Below are 13,074 nucleotides of genomic sequence, written 5' to 3'. Positions count from 1 at the left end.
AAAAAAATGTAAAAAAAAAGGTAAATTAAAAACATTGTTAAAGATAAAAACAAAAAAAAAAATACTGACACATGTGCCACTGTCACATGAGATAAAAAAAAAAAAAATATCGGTATTTGGTATCGGCGAGTACTTGGAAAAAAAGTATCGGTACTTGTACTCGGTCTTAAAAAAGTGGTATCGGGACAACCCTAGTAAGAAGTGATTCGGGCAGATACCAAAAGAAATCAGGAAATGCACAAGGGCAGTAAACTTTAAAATGTGGCATTGGACACTCTGAATGCCAATCAAAGCACCTGTCCCCAAATAAAGATACCCCATGTCACGTTCTTGGTGCTTCAAAGCATCTCAAAAAGCCTCCATAGAAGTCTGGCAACACTCTCTTGCAGCACCGGAAGCTTTTGTTGGGGCTTTTATTCATTTTTAGCTTCACTTTGTTTTGGAGGTATGAGATATCCCAGGATGCACTGGGAAACCAACAAGCACACTCAAGATGTCATCAGCAGTCACTTCCAGCTCATGTGTCTATATTTTGGGAGTGTCTGATGCAAACATCACATCTGGTGTGCAGAGTGGAGCTGAGCAGCTAGCAGAGACGGCACATGTGGTGTGCAACATGGGAACGCTATAGCGGAAGGTAAATGAGACTGTAGAGAGAGGACTGAGCAGCAAAGGAGATTCTGGGAGGACCCCAGCAGGAGAAACTAGCAGATGTCACGCAGCATGGGAGCAATACAGTGGGAGGTGGGTACTGGAGAGAGTCGGCTCAGTAGAGCAGGGGGATCAGCAGAGCTGGGGGGGTTACTACTGAGCAGGGGGATCAGCAGTGCTGGGGATTACTCATGAGCAGGGGATCAGCAGAGCTGGGGGCTACTACTGGGCAGGGGAATCAGCAGAGCTGGGGGCTACTACTGGGCAGGGGAATCGGCAGAGCTGGGGGCTACTATTGGGCAGGGGATCAGCAGAGCTGTTGGGTTAATACTACTACTTGCGGCAGGCGTGCGCTGCCGAGCCATTCTGCTGCCATATATTGTCATTAGGTGGTTAAAGTTTCGCCTCTAAAAAAAATAAAAAAATTATATATATATATATAAAATATAGGGTTCTAAAGTTTGTCCCCATTTAACGGGTGCAGGCAAATTTAAGGTTTGACATGTTGGGTATCTATTTACTCGGTGTAACCTTGTGTGTTTTTTTTTATTTTATTATTATATAATATATATAGATATATATATATATATATATATATATATATATATATATATATATATATATATATATATATAATTTGACCAAAAACAAAAAATCGGGGAAATACATTAATACCTTCCCATCCAGCGGTGGTTTAGTAATCCTGACTGGGCTTCATATGACATCCTGTCAGGTTGTCGCCGATCGCAGGGCAGCAATCTGTTACAATGATCGATCCGAGTGCTGGCACCATGTGACTGCTGTGACCAATCACAGCAGATCACATGACTGTTGCAAACAACAGATGATTTCCTTTAGGCTGTGTTCACACAGATAGTAGATGATAGATGTAATCTTCAGGCCTAAAATAGTTTTTTTTTTTTTGTTTGTTTTATTCCATGTGTGTAAAACCAGCTCTGGCAGCAAAATCGTTAATAAAATTCCTTCTCTGCCTTCAACTTCTCCAAACGTCAGGCATGTTCCACCGTCAGGAAACTCGCTGTGAGACGAGACGCGCTGCCGTCACCGCACTTCATATATGGACAGGAAGTGGCTTCTTCAGGTTATCGGCACTCTGATGAAACAAACAATGCAACAAAAGGTAAAAATAAATCTATAAAAAAAACAAAAAAAAAACACGTCTGTCATTTACTGCTTTTCTATTGCTTCAGCACATTACACGTCATTAAGTTCTGGTTTTATATCCACCTTCTGGGGAGATCGATTTCCCGCTGGAGAAAGATTGATATATACTGGACAATATATCTAGATCTGCCTTTCCCAGCCACGGTTCCTCCAGGGATCTCTGCCTCTCAGATAAGTTCCTACTGACACCAATGTAAGGGACATTCTTCCCACTGATCACCAATGTAAGGGACATTCTTCCCACTGATCACCAATGTAAGGGACATTCTTCCCACTGATCACCAATGTAAGGGACATTCTTCTCACTGATCACCAATGTAAGGAACATTCTTCTCACTGATCACCAATGTAAGGGACATTCTTCCCACTGATCACCAATGTAAGGAACATTCTTCCCACTGATCACCAATGTAAGGAACATTCTTCCCACTGATCACCAATGTAAGGGACATTCTTCTCACTGATCACCAATGTAAGGAACATTCTTCTCACTGATCACCAATGTAAGGAACATTCTTCTCACTGATCACCAATGTAAGGAACATTCTTCCCACTGATCACCAATGTAAGGGACATTCTTCTCACTGATCACCAATGTAAGGGACATTCTTCTCACTGATCACCAATGTAAGGAACATTCTTCTCACTGATCACCAATGTAAGGGACATTCTTCTCACTGATCACCAATGTAAGGATCATTCTTCTCACTGATCACCAATGTAAGGAACATTCTTCTCACTGATCACCAATGTAAGGAGCATTCTTCCCACTGATCACCAATGTAAGGAACATTCTTCCCACTGATCACCAATGTAAGGGACATTCTTCCCACTGATCACCAATGTAAGGGACATTCTTCCCACTGATCACCAATGTAAGGAGCATTCTTCCCACTGCTCACCAATGTAAGAGACATTCTTCCCACTGATCACCAATGTAAGGGACATTCTTCCCACTGATCACCAATGTAAGGGACATTCTTCTCACTGATCACCAATGTAAGGGACATTCTTCCCACTGATCACCAATGTAAGGGACATTCTTCCCACTGATCACCAATGTAAGGAACATTCTTCTCACTGATCACCAATGTAAGGGACATTCTTCCCACTGATCACCAATGTAAGGGACATTCTTCTCACTGATCACCAATGTAAGGGACATTCTTCTCACTGATCACCAATGTAAGGGACATTCTTCTCACTGATCACCAATGTAAGGGACATTCTTCCCACTGATCACCAATGTAAGGGACATTCTTCTCACTGATCACCAATGTAAGGGACATTCTTCCCACTGATCACCAATGTAAGGAACATTCTTCCCACTGATCACCAATGTAAGGAACATTCTTCTCACTGATCACCAATGTAAGGGACATTCTTCTCACTGATCACCAATGTAAGGAACATTCTTCCCACTGATCACCAATGTAAGGAACATTCTTCCCACTGATCACCAATGTAAGGAACATTCTTCTCACTGATCACCAATGTAAGGGACATTCTTCCCACTGATCACCAATGTAAGGAACATTCTTCCCACTGATCACCAATGTAAGGAACATTCTTCTCACTGATCACCAATGTAAGGGACATTCTTCCCACTGATCACCAATGTAAGGGACATTCTTCCCACTGATCACCAATGTAAAGAACATTCTTCCCACTGATCACCAATGTAAGGGACATTCTTCTCACTGATCACCAATGTAAGGAACATTCTTCCCACTGATCACCAATGTAAGGGACATTCTTCTCACTGATCACCAATGTAAGGGACATTCTTCTCACTGATCACCAATGTAAGGGACATTCTTCTCACTGATCACCAATGTAAGGAACATTCTTCTCACTGATCACCAATGTAAGGAGCATTCTTCTCACTGATCACCAATGTAAGGAACATTCTTCTCACTGATCACCAATGTAAGGAACATTCTACTCACTGATCACCAATGTAAGGAACATTCTTCTCACTGATCACCAATGTAAGGAACATTCTTCTCACTCACTGAATATGTCCTACTCGCAGGTGGCAATTGGTTCCACTAGATTTTAGTTGGGGGTTTCAGAGTAAAGGGGGCTGAATACAAATGTACCCCCCACACTTTACACATATTTATTTGTAAAAAACATTAAAAAACTATTTATCGTTTTCCTTCCACTTCACAATTATGTGCCACTTTGTGTTGGTCTATCACATAAAATCCCAATGAAATATATATATTTTTTGGTTGTAACATGACAAAATGTGGAAAATTTCAAGGGGTATGAATACTTTTTCAAGGCGCTGTATTTAGTATGGTACTGGGTCCAGGGGGCGGAGCAGGAAGGTACACACTGGAGTTCCATTACACCTGTCTTACATACAGCAGTGTGGTTCAGATAGTACAGGACAGAGTCCTCTATGACTCGTTGTGTCCTGTACTGGTGTATATAGATCTGTATTTCCAATAAGCCCCGATCCCGCTCTGATTAGGTTTTCCTCCTCACCACTTCCTTGTTTTGTTTTTTTGTTCTGTAACTTTCCTTCCTCTTTTCTTGCTTTAGATTCCTATTTGCACATTTCCACCTTCTTACCATTGGTTACTCTTTACTGACTTACCACAAAGTGTTTCGCCTATCTTCCCGGAGGTCATATCTCGGCTTTCTTCCCCCCTGAGATGTCCACCTTCACAAACGTTCTGCAGTCCATCAGAGACACGTCCTGTACGGCTCCGCAGGCTGCTCAGTTCATTTATTTACATTTCTTTATATACATCCTTTTCAATGACTCTTCAAGTTTTCCTTTTACTCTTGACGAGTTATTCTCCAGATAAAATAAAGTGTCACTAAAGCCAAGCAGGTGGGTCCCTGAAGTATTTCTCTCTTTTTCGGAGCAGCACCTAAGCCGAAGGCCTTAGAGTTAGGGTTACGAGTGGCTGCCTAGATTTTCTGCCGGTGCCAGCCTTTAATATCGACTATCTCTCTCCAGCGTCAGACATCTACCACCAATATCGGCCATCGCCTTCCAGCGTTGGCCATCTTCCAACAATACCAGACATCCCCCTCCAGCGTTGGCCATCTTCCACCAATATCAGCCATCCCCTTCCAGCGTTGGCCATCTTCCAACAATACCAGACATCCCCCTCCAGTGTCGGACATCTTCCACCAATATCAGCCATTCCCATCCAGCGTCGGACTTCTCCCACCAATATCGGCCATTCCCTTACCAGTGTCGGTCATCTCCCTTCAATATCAGCCATCCCCTCCCAGCTTCGGACATCTCCCACCGATATTGTCCATCCCCTTCCAGAGCCATTCAACTACCACCAATATCGGCTATCCCCATCCAGCGTTGGCCATCTTCCACCAATATCGGCTATCCCCATCCAGCGTTGGCCATCTTCCACCAATATCAGACATCCCCCTCCAGCGTCGGACTTCTCCCACCAATATCGGCCATTCCCTTCCAGTGTCGGACGTCTCCCACCAATATCAGCCATCCCCTCTAGCATCGGACATCTCCCACCAATATCGGCCATCCCCATCCATCCAGTGTCGGTCATCTCCCATCAATATCGGCCATCCCCATCCAGCATTGGCCATCTTCCACCAATATCAGCCATCCCCCTTCAGCGTTGGACATCTCCCATCAATATCAGCCATCCCCATCGAGTGTCGGTCATCTCCCATCAACATCGGCCATCTCCCTCCAGTTCCGGTCATCTCCCATCAATATCAGCCCTCCCCCTCCAGCGTCGGACATCTCCCACCAATATCGGCCTTCCTTGCCAGCGTTGGTCATCTCCCATCAATATCGGCCCTACCCCTCCAGCGTCAGATATCTCCCATCAATATCGGCCCTACCCCTCCAGCATCGGATATCTCCAACCAATATCGGCCTTCCTTGACAGCGTCGGTCATCTCCCATCAATATCAGCCCTCCCCCTCCAGCGTCGGAAATCTCCCACCAATATCGGCCTTCCTTGACAGCGTCGGTCATCTCCCATCAATATCAGCCCTCCCCCTCCAGCGTCGGAAATCTCCCACCAATATCGGCCTTCCTTGCCAGCGTTGGACATCTCCCATCAATATCGGCCTTCCTTGCCAGCGTCGGTCATCTCCCATCAATATCAGCCCTCCCCCCTCCAGCGTTGGGTATCTCCCACCAATATTGGCCATCGCCTTCCTGCATCAGCATTGCTCATCTCCCACCAATATCAGCTATCCCCCCCCTCCAGTTTTTCTTTGGCCCATTTTCTGTTAGTCTCTTTAGTCTCAATTCTGTATTTTATTGTTTCTTTTCTCCTCTGCACAATCAGCACTGCTGATCTTTGCACAGTAAATGAAATCTGATGTCATGTATATAGAGAGCTTTCGCTGCCTCTTGCTAGGGTGTGACCTTATCATTCTGCAGCCTATTTGGACATGCCTAGGCGAGAGCGAAACACGAAGACACAGCACAATGCAGAACGAGTCTGACGATCCGCCCAGATGTTTCGTCCTTGTTTATCATTCAGAACATCGTAATCCTCGTTCGCAGCTTCCACATTTATCTGAAGGGCCTGAAAAGTCTCATTTATATTAACAGAGTAACAAGCCACCGACTGTGCATGGTGTGCCGATCAGTCAGGCAGTACAGACAATCCCAAGTATATGCCAAATACATCCGTGTACCTTCTTTGTGCACTCATGACTTAGAGCGGTGATCTCCAAACTGCGCTCCACGGGCCAAATACAGCCTAGTCTTTACACCGTACACTAGTCCTCTCACCGATACCAACAATGGGGCACTGTTTCTCCCAGCTACTGATGCCATTGATGAGACACTATTCCTCCTTCTGACCCCAATGATGGGGCATTATTCCTCCCGCTGATATCAACAATGGGGAACTATTCCCACTGACACCAATGATGGGGAACTGTAACTCCCACTGATATCAACAATGGGGAACTATTCCCACTGGCACCACTGATACGGCACGATTCCTCCCACTGATGCCAACAATGGGTCATTATTCCTCCCACTGACACCAACGATGGTTCATTATTCCTCCCACTGACACCAACGATGGGTCATTTTTTCTCCCACTGACACACGATTGGTCATTATTCCTCCCACTGATGCCAATGATGGGGCACAATTCCTTCCACTGATACCAATGATGGGGCACAATTCCCTCCCACCTGCCTTAACAGAGGAGCATAATCCTCCTACTGATGCTAGTGTTGGGGCGCCTCTATACCCCTCACTGACACCAATTATGGGGCACTATTCCTCCCACTGATATGGCACTATTTCTCCCACTGATGCCAACAATTGGTCATTATTCCTCCCACTGATGCCAATGATGGGGCACTGTTCCTCCTACTGATGCCAACGATGGGGAACAATTCCTCCCACTGACACCAATGATGGGGCACCATTCCCTCCCACATGCCTTAACAGAGGAGCATAATCCTCCTACTGATGCTAGTGTTGGGGCGCCTCTATACCCCTCACTGACACCAATTATGGGGCACTATTCCTCCCACTGATACGGCACTATTTCTACCACTGATGCCAACAATAGGTCATTATACCTCTCACTGACACCAATGATTGGCCATTATTCCTCCCACTGATGCCAATGATGGGGCACTGTTCCTCCCACTGATGCCAACGATGGTGCACAATTCCTCCCACTGACGCCAATGATGGGGCACCATTCCCTCCCACCTTCCCTAACAGAGGAGCATAATCCTCCTACTGATGCTAGTTATGGGGGCTCTATTCCCCTCATTGACACCAATGATGGGGCACTATTCCTCTCGCTGATACCAATGATGGGCCACTATTCCTCCCACTGATACCAACGATGGGGCACAATTGCTCCCACTGACATCGAAGATGGGGCACTATTCCTCCCACTGACACCAATGATGGACCACTATTGCTTCCACTGATACCAATGATAGGGCACTATTCCTTCTGCTGACACCAATGATGGGACACTATTCCTTCTGCTGACACCAATGATGGGGCACTATTCCTCCCACCGATGCCAATGATGGGGCATAATTCCTCCCACTGACACCAATAAACGGGCACTATTCCTCCCACTGACGCTAACAATAGGGTACTATTCCTCCCACTGAGACCAACAATGGGGCACTATTGCTCCTCTAATCAATCATAGGAGTTATGTTTTTTTTTTTTTTTTACTCCCACTAACTACTAAACCTGAGAACATTTTCTACTCTCACTGACCACAGTCTGGTCCCCAGTGCCGACCCTGACCCTCCCTGGGGCCCTAAAAAATGACATGTCACATAAATTTGAGAAGGGGGGGGGGGGGGGCGCTGCCGACAGTGACATGTCATATTAAAGTTGGGAAATGACATCTTACGTTAAAGCGAGAAGCGGGGGTTGCCGACTTCTTACCTCTTCTCCCATGCAGCCAGCGAGGTTGAGAAGCGGGGTTAGGGGCCCGAAAATGACTTCTCACCAGGCGAGGCCTCTAGTAATTTGGGGGGCCCTCCGCAGCTTTGCGGGGCCCTAAGCGGCTTACATAGTGAGCCTATAGGGCGGATCGACCCTGCTGGTCCCTCTAAAGTCTGAAGGACAGTGCGTTGGCCCTTTTGTTTTAGAAAGTTTTGAGACCCCCTGACCCAGGAAGTGGCTCCTGCTTTCCAAAAACAAGTCGGGTTTCATTCCTCGCAATGTTTTTGTCGCTGAAGTTCGCAGGAATGAAGAGGCTCGGAGGAAGGTGGCCCCTCGTCTCGAGGGCGTGTGTCCCCTTAGACCGCGATGAGGCCAATGATTGTTTTCTACGAAGTGATTAGATCTTCTATCTCAGATAATATAAAGCCGTTGTTTGTCCACTTCTCTGTTTTTTCACCTTATTTCCTCATTTGTGAAACTAGGAATTAAAAATGTACAATAAAGCGGATGTTCCGCCGGAAAAAAAAAAAAAAATCATTAAAAGTCAGCAGCTTCAAATACGGCAGCTGCTGACTTTTAATATAAGGACACTTACCTGTCCAGGGCGCCCGCTGTGTCGGCAGCCGAAGCCGATCCCTCCCTCGTCTCTCGGGTGCCGCCGCCATCTTCGGTAAGGGAATCAGGAAGTGAAGCCTTTCATTTAATGCATTTTAATGCACAAAAAAGCACAATGTATAACCCAATTTTTTTGTAAAATCTAAAAGATGGCATTACGCCGAGTAACTAGATAACTAACATGCCACGCCTTAAAATTGCACATTCTTGTGGAATGGCGCCAAACTGTCCATGCCTCACTGTGCCCATGCCTCGATGTGCCCATGCCTCACTGTGCCCATGCCTCGATGTGCCCATGCCTCGATGTGCCCATGCCTCACTGTGTCTATGCCTCACTGTGCCCATGCCTCACTGTGCCCATGCCTCACTGTGCCCATGCCTCACTGTGTTCATGCCTCACTGTGCCCATGCCTCACTGTGTCCATGCCTAGACTGACGTTTAACATGGGAGTCTATGGAAGGGGTACCCGGCTTTGAAAAATCGGTGCTCCCCAGCCGTAGGTCCCCCAGACAACAAACTTCGCACACTTGTAGAGGAGAAATGGGGCTACATGTGTGTCGAGGTTCTGGTCCAGGAGACCTACGACCGGTTCCCCAAAGTCACCGGAGAAATTACCGTTTAACATAGGAGTCTATGGAAGGGGTGCCCGGCTTTGAAAAATCGGTGCTCCCCGGCCGTAGGTCCCCCAGACAACAAACTTCGCACACGTGTAGAGGAGAAATGGAGCTTAATGTGTGCCAAGTTCCTGGTCCAGGGGACCTATGACCGGCCGGTACCGGGTCCCCAAAGTCACCGGAGAAATGACCGTTTAACATGGGAGTCTATGGAAGGGATGCCCGGCTTTGAAAAATCGGTGCTCCCCAGCCGTAGGTCCCCCGGACAACAAACTTTGCACACTTGTAGAGGAAGAGTCGGGTCCAGGAGACCTACGGCCGGCCGGTACCGGGTCCCCAAAGTCCGGGAGATCGGGCACAAAAAGGTGACTCGAGTATAAGCCGAGGGGGGCATTTTCAGCACAAAAAAGATGTGCTGAGAAACTCGGCTTATACTCGAGGATATACGGTAAGTAAGGTACGGCGGTGAATTGGGCTAAAAAATAAATCATGTGAGATAGTTGACGTCGCCAGTACCCAGTACCGGGTCTGCCTTCCCTATTCCACGAATTTCAAGTTATTTTTGCAGTTTCCATTGCATGACGTTCGTGTCGTGTTGCGGAGATTTCACTTCAGTTCCTTCCCCCCCACCCATGGCAATTTGTATCCACAAAACAAAGATACGACTGAATGTGGGCTCGATCCGACTGACATACGTCTTAGTACACTGTCGGATCTTAGGTGCATATTTACGCTGGCCGCTAGGTGGCGCTTCCATTGATTTCCGCGTAGAATATGCAAATTAGCTGGATACGCCGATTCTCAAACCTACGTCCGCCCGGCGCATTTTTTTACGTCGTTTACCTAAGGCTTTTTTTGGCGTAACGTTACCCCTGCCTCTATGAGGCGTAGCCAACGTTAAGTATGGACGTCGGGACAGCGTCAAATTTTCCGTCGTTTGCGTAAATCGTTCGCGAATAGGGCTTTGCGTAAGTTACGTTCACGTCGAAAGCATTGACTATTTGCGACGTGATTTCGCGCATTGCGCACTGGGATACGTCCAAAAAGCGTCAATTACGTGGGGTCATACCAGATTGCCAACGCGCCCACTCCAAGCCTGCTTTGAATTACGCGGGCTTACGCCGGCAGATTTAGCAATTTGGTACAATTGCTAGGATAGCCCTGACTACACAGATGAGCTCCGTTTCTGTATTATGTAACTTTGGAAAGTATTGGGTGTCAGTGATGATGAATGTCTGTCCTATGAGGGTGTGTCCTATTAATGAGGGTGTGTCCTATTAATGAGGGTGTGTCCCGACACACGCGGTTATTTTCTGTACGTTTATTGTAATCAGTTTAAATCAATTTGCAGCCACTGTGCCATCAATTGTCACCACTGTGCCATGCCATCAAATGCAGTCACTATTCCATCAATTCGCACCACTGTGCCATGCCATCAAACGCAGCCACTGTGCCATCAATTGTCACCACTGTGCCATGCCATCAAATGCAGTCACTGTGCCATCAATTGTCACCACTGTGCCATGCCATCAAACGCAGTCACTGTGCCATCAAACGCAGTCACTGTGCCAATTGTCACCACTGTGCCCTTTAATTGTCGCCACTGTGCCCTTTAATTGATGCCACTGTGCCCTTTGTCACCACTGTACCCATTGATGCCCTGCCACTGTGCTCTTTGTCGCCTCTGTGCCCTGTAAAATGCACTTGCCTTTCTGCTTCCACTTCCCTCAATGTCTTCTCCCGCCCTCAATGACGCTTCAGCCAATCAGGTTACCGATAACCAGAATCGGTGAACCTGATTGGCTGAGACGGCCGTCAGTCTTATCCAAGGAACGCACCCCCCGTACGTCCTGAGGATAAGACATCTGGGAGACGAGGGCTGTACTCGGAAAGCCTATCAGAGCTTATTGATACGCCGCGTAATTTCAAAGTTCCCGCGTCGTGTCTTTGTTTTGTATCTACAAAACAAGATACGACGGAATGAGGGATCCATCCGACAGGCGTACGTCTTAGTACGCCGTTGGATCTTAGGTGCATTTTTCCGCCGGCCGCTAGGTGGCGCTTCTGTCGAATTCCGCGTCGAGTATGCAAATTAGCTTGATACGGCGATCCACAAACATACGTCCGGCTGGCGCATTTTTTTCTCCGATTCAATCGGTTTGATTAAATTATACATCGATCACATGTATTTTATCCCATGGACATGATATATTGATCCTCGGACTGTATGGACTCGGGACATAGAAAACCGAAGCTCAGTCTCTCCAATCGGCTTCTGTCTTTCAGTTCTGCCTACAGAGCTTAGAAAATGAGAAATGAAAGCTGATTGGCTGCACTGCGGTTGGATCAAAGTTTGTCTGAGACACTTTTTATTGTCCCCTCCCCCCCCCTTCATGTTTAGATCTCTCACCCTGATAACCATTTTCTTATGCTTCATTATATTATATGTTATAACTTTTTCCTGGGGCAGTTTATATGATTCTGGGGACTGTATATAATGTTGTAGGACATAATATAATAATCCGGGGACATTATATATTAATTCAGGGACTGTAAATATTGATTTGGGGGACATTATATATTGCAGTAGGACATAATATAATAATGCCGGACATTATATATTGATTCGGGGACTGTATATAATGCTGTAGGACACAATATAATAATCCAGGGACTGTATATATTGATTTAGGGACTGTATATAATGCTGCAGGACATAATATAATAATGCAGGGACATTATATATTGATTTGGGGACTGTGTATAATGTTATAGGACATAATATAATAATCCGGGGACTGTATATATTGATTCAGGGACTGTATATATTGTTGTAGGACATAATATAATAATTCTGGGACATTATATATTGATTCAGGGACTGTATATAATGCTGTAGGACATAATATAATAATCCAGGGACATAATATATTGATTTGGGGACTGTATATAATGTTGTAGGACATAATATAATAATCTGGGGACTGTATATAATGTTGTAGGACATAATATAATAATTCGGGGACTGTATATATTGATTCGGGGACTGTATATAATGCTGTAGGACATAATATAATAATGTGGGGACTGTATATAATGTTGTAGGACATAATAATCCGGGGACTGTATATAATGCTGTAGGACATCATATAATAATCCAGGGACTGTATATAATGTTGTAGGACATAATATAATAACCCGGGGACTGTATATAATGTTGTAGGACATAATATAATAATGCGGGGACTGTAAATATTGATTTGGGGACTGTATATAATGCTGTAGGACATGATATAATAACCCGGGGACTGTATATATTGATCCAGGGACATTATATAATGCTGTTGGACATAATATAATAACCCGGGGACGTGATATATGGAATCAGGGACTGTATATAATGCTGTAGGACATAATATAATAATCCGGGGACTGTATATATTGATCTAGGGACTGTATATAATGCTGTAGGACATGATATAATAATCCGGGGACTGTATATAATGATTCAGGGACTGTATATAATGTTATAGGACATAATATAATAATGCGGGACATTATATATTGATTTAGGGACTGTATATAATGTTATAGGACAT

General features: G+C 45.5%; 1 protein-coding gene across 1 annotated transcript in view; it reads left to right on the top strand.

Annotated features, from left to right (window-relative positions):
* The first annotated feature begins 1,659 nt into the window (after positions 1-1,659).
* Positions 1,660-13,074, top strand: part of SH3BP1 (SH3 domain binding protein 1) — a 67,083-nt gene continuing 55,668 nt past the window's right edge. Inside the window, exon 1 of the mRNA XM_040358834.1 lies at positions 1,660-1,792. The gene's annotated coding sequence lies outside the window, so the exon portion shown is untranslated. The remainder of the gene's footprint in view (positions 1,793-13,074) is intronic.

Source organism: Rana temporaria, chromosome 7 (genome assembly GCF_905171775.1).
Source record: "Rana temporaria chromosome 7, aRanTem1.1, whole genome shotgun sequence".
NCBI lineage: Eukaryota > Metazoa > Chordata > Amphibia > Anura > Ranidae > Rana > Rana temporaria.
Note: the sequence above shows the minus strand (reverse complement) of the source record. Positions and strands in the feature narration are given on the sequence as shown.